At 33.3% G+C, this 13,524-nt stretch overlaps 1 protein-coding gene across 6 annotated transcripts in view; it reads right to left on the bottom strand.

Moving 5' to 3' along the window:
- The window catches only part of LOC117229529 (thrombospondin type-1 domain-containing protein 4), a 71,472-nt gene extending 62,720 nt beyond the window's left edge, over positions 1–8,752 (bottom strand). For 4 of the 6 annotated variants that reach the window (XM_076523898.1, XM_076523897.1, XM_076523902.1 and 1 more), the window contains exon 1: positions 8,330–8,752. The gene's annotated coding sequence lies outside the window, so the exon portion shown is untranslated. Of the gene's footprint in view, positions 1–7,570; positions 7,599–8,329 lie in introns of all 6 variants that reach the window. The other 2 variants (XM_076523899.1, XM_076523901.1) reach the window with 1 other exon arrangement.
- Between the last annotated feature and the right edge of the window lie 4,772 nt (positions 8,753–13,524).

The following is a 13,524-nucleotide window of genomic DNA, read 5'->3' as shown; positions in this document are numbered from 1 at the left end:
ACACCATGGGCTTTGGATAATATTTTCAATGCCCCTCAAGGCAGGTGACGTATCGTCCACTATTTTTAAGTCTTGTCCTCATTTTTGTGAACGAAGCTGCACGCTGCACTATCAGCGATCTACGTCTTTCTTTCCAATTATTCAAGATCTTGTTTCGCTTAAGGATAATCCCGAGTTTGAAAATGTGATAAATGAATTCCTAAGGCATTAATGTCTTTCATCGGTGTTTATTTAGTTCGACTGAATAAACTATCACAATGTTATACTGAAACATTATTTTATAAAATTCAAGTAGCCTGCGCCAGTACATAAAACAAAAGTATTTTTATAAATCGTAAAAACGCATTTAAATAATTTTAAAAGTTAAGAATGTCGACGTATCGCTTTCATCTTATTAAAATGATTAATGAAGGAACGAAATTTGTATTTTGCTCCTGTATTCTGCATAAATAAATAATTCGCTGTCTAGTTGTCGTATCTTGAAAATAGTACTTTATAAGTGTGAATGCAAGATTATTCTTATTAGTTAAAGTATGTGAAAGTGAGATTATTTTTATTGGTTTTCGGTAGTACACGATTATTATAAATTGCATGATTGAATTCAATTATCTGTGACATTCGTGTTAATGTTTTAATTTTGTATTTAATATTATCAATAAAATATCATCATCAACATATAACCCATATAACACTAAAGAATACATTTACATAATTATAATTAATTTAATTAGAACATTTGAAACGAAAATGTGTTTTTGCTGTACAAATCTTTCGATTATGCAGAGGAAGATTTTTTGTAATTTACGCCTCGCCTGAACGGAAAGCAGAACAAGATTAGCTCCTTTGTTGAACGTGTTAACACAATGGCGTATCGATTCTAATAACTTTGAATTTTGAACGAGTGATCAAAATGAAAATAGTTAACATCGTGAGAAACTGCTTCATAATACGACAAGAAGGAAATTAGATATTATTGAAGCGATCGAGGCTGGTGTATGTATACGCACTCACATAATGCTTTCATGCTCCAGTTGTTAGTGAGTGTTACACGAGGATCGATATTAGCCGTGCGTCGACCTGTTGAACGTAATCGCTCCTGCATGGAATTATTCGCTGAAAGACCGTCGAAGAACGTTTCCTTCGCTCCTCGTCCACGCATTCCGCGACCGTTTTAATTTGAGATTACGCGTTCGTTGAAAGTTCTGCTTGAAATCGTAGCTAATGATTTTCTTCGTCGGCGCCGTGCCGGTCGGTGGTTCCACTAGATCGATCTCAATTACGAATGTTCCCCTATCTACCGTTTTAATCTATTGTTTATATGCTACGTTTTACGCGGTGTCTTGCGGTACAACACCAATCGAATAAATTACCAGGCTACTTTGCTGTTGAACGATGCGTGTTTTATGACATTGCAATAATGCAATTCTCTACGCATTAAACAGGCAGTAACGACTTTCATATACTAAACTAATCTCAATTTAAAAATTAATTGAGACAATAACGGAATTTACGAGCAATTTTTCTTTGTTTGTACATATTTTCTGTATTTATTTTCTGTACAATACTAACATGTCTATTGTTTACTGATCAAATTTATCGTTAAGATAATTTATAGTTACATTAATTTATGGTAACTCTATAATTTATTTCATTTTTCTGTTTAACATTTTCGCATACATAGATGACATTTTAACATATAAGTCAAATTTTTCTAAATCACTCAATGACTACTTATGGCATGTACAGATTTTAAAAATGCAAGAACACGTATGAATTGACAAGATCTGATAACGTTTTTATTCTCTTCTTACAATAAGTAATCTTTTATTTGACGAAGGAAACTTTTCTTTAATTTCAATTTTCGTAAAGTGACGTATGAAAATGAGAATTTTCGAGGATATTTACAATGTAATCACGATGAACATAATAAGGCTATTTTATTTTATCAGATTCAAAAGAAATATTATAAAAGTTCTATATTGAATAACAGCCAATCTTCTTCTCAAAGTACATGTACACATAGCAATCATATATTTACAATGTAATCACCATGAACGTAATAAGGCTACTTTATTTTATCAGATTCAAGAAATATTATAAAAGTTCTATATTGAATAGCAGCTAATCTTCTTCTCAAAGTACATGTACACATATCAATCATATATTTCAGTTTCTACCAAACGTTTCCCATTTTTATATACTTTCATTATAAAATGGAACAGTAACGTGTAATTACATAATATCGTCTGGGATTAATTGGTCAAACAAACAAACAAACTTCAGTCAAACCAACCCAAGTTTTATCATACAATTTCTAATTTTGTGTACTACAAATTTAGAAATATTGAATTATCTATACAGTCGGTGTACACAGTATTCATACATCTTTTAAAACGAAATAACTTTCTTATAATTCGGCAAAGCGATCTAAACTTTTATGGGATATTAAAGAGATCATTTTACTAGACGATGGACAACAAATTGCTTTAAAAAGATGCGATTGGTTCGCAAGACAAAAGAATTAGAAAATTATATCTTTTCAATTCTTTTATCCGAGCCTATAACGAAAACTTAAACAATGCATTTTATAGAACTTGATAAATTATATGCATGCTGAAAATATTATCGAAATCGGTTAACGAAGAGTCAAGTTACAAGCATTGAAAGATTGTAAAAACTGAAAATTTCTCATACTTATTGGTTGAAAGTGTCAAAAAATCGGGACAAAACTGCGATTATTTCGATCTTTAATTGTTTACAGCTCATATCAAAGTCAACCGATTTCGGTGAAATTTTTAACATGCATATAACTTACCGAGATGTACAAAACACATTTTTGAAATTTTTGTTACAGGCTCAGGTAAAAAATTGAAAAAACATAATTTTAATTTGAAATTAATCGTAATGCTTGAAAACAGTTTTTTAGCCGTTGTCTATTAAACTAACCCTTCTAACATCCTAAAAAAATCTGGATCGCTTGCTCCAATTATAAAAAAGGTTATTCCGTTTTAGAAGGTGTACGTATACATTGTATGTATTATTCACCATTCGTCATTACACCAGATTGACTTTAACCGCAAATTGCACATCGTCTTTGTTCGAATCAATCAATTACCCACGTTCGTTGCACGTTAGAGAAATTGTAAGAATTATAAGACAAGCCTAGAGCGAAAAATCGGCGCAGTAAAACTGAAATCGCGTAAAATTCGATTACACGTTCCCGAACATAACTAACGAACGCAATGACGTCTTTATGAAGCCTGAAGGTAATAAGTAAACGAGATCATTGCGAGCTTAATTAAAGGTAATCACTGGTTGACTAAGTTATTATTATGCAACTCCTCACAGGCATTTGAATGAAAAAGAAAGCTGTGTAAAAGGCATTGATAGCTTGTCTCCGTGGCCGTGCAATTTGTAGTACAAGATGTTTTGGAATCATAATTGCTTCGGGCGCGAAACGCGCGGCTTCCGCGTTCCTGTTTTTTAATGCCGTATTTTAAGACTAATCTAAATTAGCATTTAATGTGAAGGTGAGAATATTAAACACTCATCCGCATCGTAAAAATCGAGTTTCATGTTTCATTCGATATCACCAAGTACCTTCAACGATTATTCCAATCGTTATTGCATACATATAAGCGAAGTTTCGTTTATCCATTCGACTCTATAGTTTTTCTAATCCACAAAATAAGTTCAAACATTTATTCGGTAAATATTTACCGAATTTTTTTTCTACTCGATATTTTAAAAAATTTATTTCTTCACCGAAACAAGGAATCAATTTTCTCTATTTAAAAAAAACAAACATGAAATTTGAAAATTCCCCGTAATTTTGTTTTCCAGATATTTGTAAACAAGTACGGTGAATTTGAATATTTTGAACAACTTCTTCCTAAAGAATTAAAAACACACATAATTTTATAAGACAGTCATAGTTTACCAGAGTCGACCATATTTGCCAAGAATAAACCACGACCAGTACTCTAATTCCACAAAAATGGTAAAATCATTCTTGTTCTGCATCTAATTAATAGTCCATTTTGCATAAATAAAACTGCATTTAATGCATAAAATATTTAATATAAAACTGCGAAAGGTACATTAAATTGGCTATCATCCACATTTAATCATGAACAGATACTTAACCAAGTGGCGATTATGCAAATTTTCTAGTTTTATATTTTTTAGAGCACTTGTATTACAAGCTGCACGGATGAAGTTATCCACCCACACTTCCGAATTTTTCCGCGGGTCCAATGACCGCGCAGAATATTCAACGATCCAGAAAACACGGTTTGTCAGATTCGCGGCCAGTTATTCAACGATGCGGACGTAATTAAATTATTCCACGTTTATTTATTAGATTAAGCACCGGAGACCGTGCATATTAATTGCAGGTTATCGTCGCATAAGTATTACGCGTTAAGTGTGCGGTAAGAGTGTGATAAGTAGTCGCATATGCGCTTGTATGAATTATGCGACGCCTGTTTCGTTGCTATTCCCGTGTCGTTCGAACGCGAGACATTGCCGAATACATTAACAGCGTAATATTTCAAGCTCGGTTATGTATATTAATTAATCAATGTCTCTGCCCCGTGACAAAATATTATATAAATACGAGGAATTCGCCGAACGACATTATCGTCGCTTTCGCTACCGTTTTTTCCGTGTATGTGTTCAATTAGCCTCGAATCTATATCGTATCGACGTGAGCATGTTCACATTAATTCGCATTTTTTTATGCAAGATTGAAAGTGTAACTACATATCATATTTCAACGTCACATAATTTCGCTAATATATATATTTCACACATAGATATGATATCTTTCTAACTATTCTTCTTCTCTGATGGTATTTGTTTATTTATTTAGTCATTTTTTATTTATCTTCTATTATCATTATATTTTGTTTGATTCATTATCTCATGATTATGAATGATCGGCTAAAATACTATTATCTAGACTGTGAATTTTATGCATTTTTGATCAAAATATTGATTTGATTGTGAAATAACAGGAAGATTAATAACATTTAATAACGTCGGTATACTACTTGATCTATTAAAATTATTGAAGAAAGAACGCAACTTCTAAGCAGAGTTGTGCTAATTCAACTATGTACTTCAACTATGTGCTAATTCAACATTGTAATTCGATTTCACGATTTAATTTCATTGCATTTCAACGATGTAGTAATTCAGTTACATAATTCAAACCTTTCAGTTAATTCAATTGCTAATTATTTTAATCACGAGTGTAATTCAAACACAATGCACAATTGAAATATAATACATTTCTCGGAACTTTGAAGAAGTGAGATACATTTTTATATATTTCTCTCGTATTCTCACTTTTTGACTCTTCTGAGCATTGTCTTTCTCCATTACCTATTAATATTATTTTTTAATTCATAAGTTTGATTCAATTACATCGTAATTCGTAGTCTCAACGCGATTACATCGTAATTTATAATTAATATAATTTAATTACTTGGTATTTCGCAATTGTGTTCCAATTGCAATTGCTAATTACATTGTAATTTAATTGAATAAAGATCCGAATTACGAATCACAATGTCATCGAATTATAATTTAATCGAATTACTTTGAAGTTATAATTCGTTGAGTAATTCAATTGTAATTCTGCAAAACTCTGTTTCTAAGTTACTCCTATTTCTTGCTACAGATGCAGAAAATGTTAGTTTTGCTTAAATATCTGTAGATCAACTATTGCAATTTGAAAGAACACGAATGAATCAGTAATTTATCTTTAATTGCATCCATGTATCAACGAATCCGCAAAAGCGACGACTCAATTTTCATCTGAAAACGCATTAAATGTGCAGCCTACTTACGGTGCAAGCTTCGTTTATATAACTGCGGCTCACAATGACGTCACTGAATTCACTAATTCACACTTCGATAGGGCAAACAAGCCTCGACGAAGTTTCCGCCGAGAGCTTTGATTGCTCGTTAGGCGGTCTATTTTTTCCCCTCGACCAACGTTTACAAAACCGGGTTACTTTATTGCAATCAAAACAGACCGGAAAGAATGAAACCATTCGAAGGAATCTATACTTACGTAAATCCCGGTATAAAGTGTGATACCGTTTATTTTTACAATTATCGACCCGCCGAGATCGCCTACTAACTATTAATACGCGTTCGCAAAAAGGCCAGCTGGGGAAGATGCGATTTCCCCGCAAATTAAATCGATGGGATACCTATCAAGCAGCTGCTGATAATCGTATCGGTTATGTTCACGAGTTACTCTTCCATTTACTCGTTTTTTTCGGACACCGTATATCGTGGAGCCAAATATTTGTTGTTCAATGAAAATGTTCAATCAATTTTAGAATAATGTAGAAAGATCAATAAGTGAGATGACAGTTTCGTCAAATGCAATCGTTGAACTTGCATATTTTATACATTCATCTCGGAATTGCAGTTTTTATCACTTTTTAGTTTCTTACTTTATATGCTGAGTGATTGAACTACGGTTTTGTATATTTTGACAACATTTTTAGGGGGAAACACTCGATGAATTCAAAGATATTTTTTCTACTTCTTCAAGTTACCAGATCTTTTATGGAGAGAAACCAATTTTTATTTTACTCCAGTTTATTGCAATCGAGATAGAATATTTTCCGTAATCTAGAAATGATTTATTTTAAGTCCGATTTTTGTTGCGTTTCATAGTAAGTTTAGAACAGTTTCACATTTTTGAAACATTTTTAAAGATTCGCTGGAAATTGGAGTTGAATAAAATCGTTTACCTTTCGCACTAATTTTAATAAGTTGAAAAAAGATATACCAACATTCGCAAAAACATCCAAACTTCCAACTGCTTCATATATTGTGCACTAATTTTGATCGGAAACATTGAGAAAAAACAAATTGAAAAAATCAGAATCACAGTGATCGTTAATAACAACAAAGCTATATCAGACCCAGTTACGCAATGTCGAAAACAATGCTGTCTATAAGAAATGTCACAGCGATATTGTTTGCACGAATTTTGAAAAATTCAAGCAACGCGAATAAATATTACAGACCACGCTACAAGCAAACACTCGATAAATCTGCCGCAACTTCGGCTGAATCTGAGAAGTTGAAATTCGACAAATTTCGATCGTCCGCAAAGTATGACATCCATGGTCCAAGAGTGTCGGAAAGGGCACAAAGTCAAGGCCGCTTGCATCGAAGCACGAGAATAGTATGTATTAGCTCGGATCAAAGGGAACGTAAATTTAGATTTGTGCGATACAGGCCGTTTTAAACTATTCCGCGCGGATTCCGTTAAAAAAAGCTTCGGTGAGGCAATCAGGAAGAAAAACGGCACAGCTGTCTGACGTAGTAAAGAGTAAAGTGTAAAGCGGGCATAGTGATTCGGCGATGATGGAAGTCTATCGCGGTGCTCCACGTTTTTCAGAAGCATCGAACTCCTAAGCAATCCGACAGCCAAGACACATTCCTTGGGTATCTTAATTTCATGCTGAATTTTTTAGCATATCATTGTAAAAAAAAGAACGACGCGATACATCAACGTGCACCGGTATCTTTAGATTACCTTTCATCGACTTTTAATTGGTTGCTGCCTGTTGACAAATAAGACATTCAGGTTAATTAAAAGAGGGCTGAGAAAAGGTGTCGGGACTCCCGACATAGAATGTGGCACGGACTGTTGATACATCGGACTGACGACGACCGCATTGTACGAACAAAAAGATTAAGACATCTGATCGATCTATCGGAACGATCACTCGGGTATAAACTACCGTTTAGAAGTTACCGGACACTCGATTGTTATGGGGAAATTAAAATTCTGCCACAGGTATCGTTTTTGCGTGGTCTCTTCTTACCTCCGTTTATTTTTTCGTTAGACAATTAAACTACGAAATTATATATTGTCGATTAAACAAATATAACCATGCATAAAATATGGACATCGTATTTAAATATTTAATTCTAAACGAAACTTTTCTAACATACTCAGAAGAATTGTAAAATTATATGTTATAAATATGAAATTCGCACAGTTTGTTTAATTTTAATAGTCAAACTCTATAACACAAAACTCTGTCAAAAATATTCCAATGAAATGGTGAAATTTGTTTTAACAAATAAAAAATGCTCGATGAGGGATGATTAAGATTACATTTCTTATAATTCACTGTTAATTGCATTTCGAACTCTCATCGTTCTCTTATTCTATCCTAACTGACACGAGTCCAACAATGAAAAATCGACAGTCACGAATTCATATCGATCTTTGTAGTCGCACCTAACATAATTTATCTTAATTGTTTGATTAGCGCACGATAACTACCTGCTCTTAGCTAAAGATACACCGAGGTCAAAAATGTAACAACTGTGCGGAAGTTGAAAAGAAAACGAGCACTCGGCGTCACATCATGGTACCACCTGCGATCGCTTGCAGTTCCAAAGGAACCGACTCGGTTACAAAAGTCTCGAGCTTTCCGAGAAATTCGAGTAGTCGATCTATCCTGCACTTAGCGTTCGTACCAACTCGTCGGACACTCAATCTTCCCGTGCGGAAATGGTTCACTGTACGCAAACTGTAAACTGGGAAAAGTCGTTAAATCTTTTTTAATCGTTCACCGTCTGCACTGGTTTATTTCGGTTTTTTTTTAAGTGAATAGGAATACGCTGCTACGATGCGGCATGCTGCGTGTTACAGAAAACCGAGAGGCGAGTTCCTCTGTCGTACTAAACAGAGGTGTCGTGCCGAACTGACGGCTCCCGTCGGTGGAGGATCGACTTTATACAGCCTCGTGTGTCTCGCGCGCTCTATGAGCGCAGCTTTAGGAGCCTCCAGCTTCGTGTGTCACCTGACAACGAGATCTTTCCAATTTCCATCTTATCGTTCCTCCCTCGCTTTCGTTACTAATTATTGAACGACCACGGCTGTTTCGGGACCACGGAGCAGCATCGCTTGATTTTTGCGCGCTACTCTATCAGGACAAGAAGGCTGCATTTTATTGAAACATTGATATTCGCGGCGCGATTTACTCTGGTAATTTATCAAATCAGTAATCGTGTTAGACAAGATGTAGAACATTGTTGGTGAGTTTCATGTATTCGTGGCAAAAGCAGCAAAAGCATCGAAAGAATATGAAAATGCTGATCAGTGTTTTCAACCTTTATTCTTTATTTGTCTTATTCATTTTCTTATTCGTATTGTCCACTTTTATTTTCAATCTATATTATATTTAATCTTTCAAGGTTCAATCTATTTAACACTGGAAGTGATTGGTTTCTAATATTTTCATTAATAGTTGCTGACATTATGAAAATGTTTCTGTAACAAAGTTTTCGATGCACTACTTTATTCCAGTATATATTGTAATAGAAATCGCATGAGTTTGAGTAAGTCCAATATTGTCATCGTTATGAAACAATATTCGTTAACCTGTATTTAGTAGAATCTAATAGTAGAAAATAATATATATAATTAATAGAAATTAACCTATTGATAGAGGGCTTGTTCAAATCTGATCGTTTACGCATACATACCTGATAATGACGGAGTAACATTGTTAAGAATTAAATGTACACGCACCTGTCGCTTGTAAATATTTGAGAACCTGCAATATTCATTGTGCAGTACAAACAAGAAATTTCTTATTATTTTATGATTGTTAGTGGAATGCAAATCTTCACGCAATTTCTCATTCTCGTGCATTAGTTTATGAAAATCTGAAGTAGCGAAATATTCTTTAGATTCACTAAAAGATTCCTTCTTGTAAACATAAAACAATAACGCAATTACGTTTCGTTAATATGCTCGTCTTTTTTGAAATTTACAAACTCACGCATCCCATAAATGCATCGAATGCGTCAAATGCAGAAGAGAAACAATATTTAATGAATTCAATGATATTATCGAATTACTTCTATAGGTCAAAAATTGTTGAGAAAGAAAATAAATGTTCACGTAACTTCTGCATTATGCAATTGATGCAAACAATTTTTATTTTGCATTAAAATCCACAGTCTAATGATCATTATTCTATAATTTGCGTTCAGTACGTCTTTCCAATAAGTAAGCACATTTCGTTACATGTTGAGTAAGAGATCAGAAGAAGCAGTTTTTGTCGCTTGAATTATGATGTAGATAATAAAAGATGCTGAATTCGATGGTAAAAAATGCCCGAAAATTCTAAAATAAGAATTCAATATTTACAAAAATAAAAACATTTAGAATTCATACTAATAATCAGTTTTTTTGCAAGCAAAATTGGACATTATTCGAATTTTTCGAATAAATATTTATCGAAGATAATCATCCGAATGAATATTTTATAGTCGAACATTTTTTTCGGATAACAATTATCCATTATTCATCATAAATTATTCCATATTCCGTACGGAAATTCACACTGAAAATAATCGATTTGAATAAAAATAATAGAATACAAAGTGTTGTTTTCGTAGTTTATCTCTTAATAAAATTTTATTATTTTATTTTAAATTACAAAATTGTTATCTAAATAAATTTCTATTTGGTTGAGTATTTATTCGATGATGTCGAATAAAATTTTATTCGTTAGTCTTTATCACAAATCCATCATTCGAATCAAATTTTGCCGAAATCTGTTTTCAACTAGAAAAATATTCAATTTCTCTATTCAGTTCCCTTCAGTTGCGTTGAAAAGAAATTATAAAAATCGTGTATACGTATGTAATTCTAGAAACTTTCTTCTGTTCGCGAATCAGATTTTTCTTCCTCGATTTTCTACGACAAACCGCACAAAGGGCAATGCATCAATTCTAAAAATGGACCCGAACGATTAACCTCGGCGGTTCGGTATTTTTTTACCCCGGACAAAGAGTAAGAAATCAAAGAGCAAGAGAGCAGCCTTTCTCCTTTCCGTGTGTATTTTTTTCTCAATAATGGATGCTGAACGCCGGCGACAATTTGACGCTGAATCGAGGAGTAAAAGTAGCAGAGTATTAAGTGATCCTCATAATGGTTGTTTATCGCGAAAGGAGCTTACGCGGATGCACGGTCGCTCTAACAGGCTTGTTTGTACCGTTCCATCGCGATTGCTTTTTTGTAAACTCGCGGTTAGGTGGTAACCGGAGGGTTAACTAATTTTAGGCTCATAATCCAGAACCCACTAAAACGCGTGCATCACTGAAACCAAATATCGTAGACCCATACCACCACGGTCGGGGGAATTCTGGGACGCAGAACTACGCATTATCAGCTTATCTCCATGTTTCGACAGTGGGGACATCAGGTTTTTGCTAGGGCGATAATTATTCGACTACGGATCTTTGCGCAAAATACAAATTTTCTGCATCAATCACAAACATTGGAGACAAGTATAATTTTATTTCTTTGATCATTTTAATAAGTTCAAATTAGTAAATTAGTTTCTTTTAATCTTTTCACTACTTTCAATTTTATCTAATCATTTCTGCCATCAGTGCATAAAATCTGCTGTCTAATCCTGTCTTTAATTATAACTTTTGTGAAATAACATAAGAAAACGAGAATTTGCATAAAGAACTGTTATCTAATTACCACACTCCAGATCTTTATGTGAAATAACAAATCTCTGCATTCATCGCGAGAACCAAGGAGTTTCGAATTTTTCTTATGTTTATATTGTTTTATATATCATACTCTGCTAAGTAGAAATTATACAATATCTCTTATTTAAGATTCCAACTTCATGGAAACGGTGTATTGACATTCTTGAATTCTTTAAATGTTTTCACAGTTTTAGAACTTAGATATTAATTTCGATCGGAAATTAATAAAATAAGAGAGGTTTACATAATTACATTTATTTTGACATTACGTAACGAGTACAGTATAAAAAATTCGTAAAAGTAAGAAAGGGAGTGACGTTGAATTTTACAATGTAATAAATTTTATAAGGTGGACCGCGGATCTTTATGCAAAATACAAAATTGTAGCTTTTATTCGATTTTAAATAATTTAAACAAGTTGGAATTAATGCATTAACAGTTTCTTGTAATCTGTTCACTGTTTCATATTTCACCTATCCATCTTTGTCATAAATGCATAAAATCAATAATTAGTACGCAGAATTCTATATCTTGACGTTCTAAAACATTCCTGAAAATAAATTATAGTTTCTACGATTGGTAGAAACTTCCAATAGAGGACGAGTTGCAAATAAGGAAGCAGCGTTTAATTATTTTGATACTTTGAATGCACGGTGTTAGCTTCTGTTCCGTGTGATAATTTATTGCCGGCGTACCATTTAAACTGGTGACCATAAATATCGTTGGATAATATCGAAAATTAATGTCACCGCCTAGTTCTAATGCCTGGTAGCGTCGAACGAAACGTAGAAGCGACGATTCGACGATGCAACGTGGTTAGTCCCCGCTACGAGAGGAAAAAGAGAACATACCGAGCAACCGGTCGCAAGAAAAGATCGCGACGATACGAAACGTGGATATAACGCGTAATCGTAGTTATAGTCGCATCCTGAATAGCGTCAAATATTTACGTTAAACTATCGACCGGATCAACGTTATCCCTTGATCCGTTGTTGTGTAATCTTGCATATGGCACAACAGCAGGTTGTCGATCTGTTCTGCTTTTTTTCTACAAGGAAACGCTCTGTTCGTGGTAGTTTCGATATTGTTGTTTCATAAAATTTTAGTGCGACGCGATCGTAAAACATTAGTACGCGGAATGTCAGTATTTGCAAAGTAGATATAGATCGACGAGAAGCGAAACATAGACGTCTAAATACCGAAATATGAAATATTGCGATGCCGATTTGTAGCGTGTGTTAAATCACACTTTTACAGCGTGCATTTTATGCATTTACGACAGAACGTGTAGGTGAAATATGAAACAACAGAAACGTTGGAGAACTGTTACTGCAAATGATTCAGAATAGTTTTAGTTTGCATAAAGTGTTATTATACTATGGATATTACTATGTTCAAATGCACAACAATTCGATAATAAAAATGAAAATACTAAAAGAAAATATTTGGAAGTGCATAATCTAAAATATAGAAAAATGATTTTTCATACACAAAATACCTTAATTTAATGAATATGAAAAACTTATCTATGAAATTTCTACAAAAAGGATTATTTTATAATTTCAAAACATGTTCAAAACTGTTGCTCCAAAATCAAAACTCATTACAATATATTTAATTTCAATTAAAACAATACGTATTTATGAAAGTCTTAAGAATATTATTTGGAAAATCGTGAGAAAACATCGATGTATTATTTTTAATCTATTAAAGTGATTAAATTTTTATTTATCTCTTGCTTCTTTACAATTTCACAGTACAGTAACTAATAACTGAACATAATCTATTAAAAAGTGTTCATACAATCGATTGGAATCCATCAAGAACAAAGTAACGAGCAGAAAATCTTAAAATTAAAGCAAAATGCCACGAAAGATCGAATAAAAGCTATTCGAATTTAAATGCGCGAGACAAAAGTCGTACAATTGAGAAACACTGAACATCCCTGCACTGATCAAT

Source organism: Megalopta genalis, chromosome 7 (assembly GCF_051020955.1).
Source record: "Megalopta genalis isolate 19385.01 chromosome 7, iyMegGena1_principal, whole genome shotgun sequence".
NCBI lineage: Eukaryota > Metazoa > Arthropoda > Insecta > Hymenoptera > Halictidae > Megalopta > Megalopta genalis.
Note: the sequence above shows the minus strand (reverse complement) of the source record. Positions and strands in the feature narration are given on the sequence as shown.